The 1562-nt window shown below is 35.8% G+C and overlaps 1 pseudogene across 1 annotated transcript; it reads right to left on the bottom strand.

Annotated features, from left to right (window-relative positions):
• Window positions 1-572: 572 nt before the first annotated feature.
• Window positions 573-1253, bottom strand: LOC111549751 (annotated as a pseudogene). The gene has a single exon (XR_002733821.1). The product of XR_002733821.1 is annotated as a 40S ribosomal protein S7 pseudogene (transcript).
• Window positions 1254-1562: the final 309 nt, after the last annotated feature.

Below are 1562 nucleotides of genomic sequence, written 5' to 3'. Positions count from 1 at the left end.
TAATGGCAGTACTGAAAACTATATACAAAGAAAAATTCTTGAAAATGGTCACACACTAAAAAAGACACATTACCTACAGGAGCAGAAATATGAGAATGACTATGGATTTCTTATTATAAGCCATGGAGATCAGACAGGTGTCACAACATATTTTTCTTCAGTGTGGAAAGAGAACCGTCATTCCAGAATTCTATCTCCAACAAAAATATCCTTCCATAATGAAAGAGAAATAAAGATATTTTCAGATGAAGGAAAACTAAAATAATTCAATGCCAGCAGGCCTGCTATTTAATAAAAAAATGTTAAAAAAGTACTTCAGACAGAACAGAAATTATACCAGAAGAAAATACCATGAATAAACAAATAACAACAAAATGGTCAACATCTGAATTATGTTACATTTGAGGTCTATTAAGTATATTCCATGCTTGAAAACAAAGAACATAACATTGTTAGGATTTTCAATATATGTAGATGTAATGAACAAGACACCTACATCACAAAGGGGGAATGTAAAGGAATTTATATAGTTATGTTTCCATATTCCTACTGAAGTGGTAAAATAAAAATTCTTTTTTTTTTTTTTTTTTTTTTTACTGTGAATATATATTTTATTTAGTCACTTTTGTTTACAATTGAAACTCTGGGAATTCAAAATTAACATCCTTGCCCGTGAGCTTCTTATAGACACCAGAAGAAGTTTCAACCTTGTGTTCCACATTGTTCTGCTGTGCTTTGTCCAAATGGACCTTTATGAGCCAGCTGCCATCTAGTTTCACGCGGATTCTCTTGCCCACAATTTCGCTTGGGAAGACCAAGTCCTCAAGGATGACATCGTGCACAGCTGTCAGAGTACGGCTCCTAGGACGCTTTTGTTTATTTTTTTTGTACGGCTTTGTCGAGTTGGCTTAGGCAGAATTCTCCTCTGAGCGATAAAGACAACATGCTTCCCACTGAACTTTTTCTCCAATTCGCGTACTAGCCGGACTTGGATTTTCTGGAAAGATTTCAGTTGAGGAACAGGAACAAAGATAATGATAGCTTTCCGACCACCAGCAACTTCAATTTCCTTAGCTGCGGTAATATTCAGCTCCCTGAGCTGAGCCTTGAGTTCCGAGTTCATCTCCAGCTCCAGAAGAGCCTGGGAGATGCCAGATCGAACTCGTCTGGCTTCTCCCCACTGTACTTCACGATCTTGGCGCTCGAACTGAACATGGCCTTCTCCTGGGAGAACTTGCCGAGCGCCGGCTTAGGAAGAGCTAAAATACAAATTCTTAATAGACCGTGACTAGTTTAGTATGTATTTATAATCCCTAGGGCAACCACTACAAAACATTGTTAAAAGATACATTGTGAAAATTACAATAGATAAATTAAAATGGAATAAGGCAAAAGAAGGCAGAAAAGGGGAAACATAAAAAAGTAGGAACCAACAGAAAGTAAATAATACAATGGTTTGCTAATAAATAATTGCATTTTATGTAATTGCAACATCAGTAATTGCATTATATGTAAATAATCTAAACAAATAAATTGCAACAGAGATTATTGGTGAATAAAAA

This window comes from Piliocolobus tephrosceles, chromosome 5 (assembly GCF_002776525.5).
Source record: "Piliocolobus tephrosceles isolate RC106 chromosome 5, ASM277652v3, whole genome shotgun sequence".
Lineage (NCBI taxonomy): Eukaryota > Metazoa > Chordata > Mammalia > Primates > Cercopithecidae > Piliocolobus > Piliocolobus tephrosceles.
The sequence above is the reverse complement of the archived record's forward strand: the minus strand, read 5'-3'. Positions and strand labels throughout refer to the sequence as shown.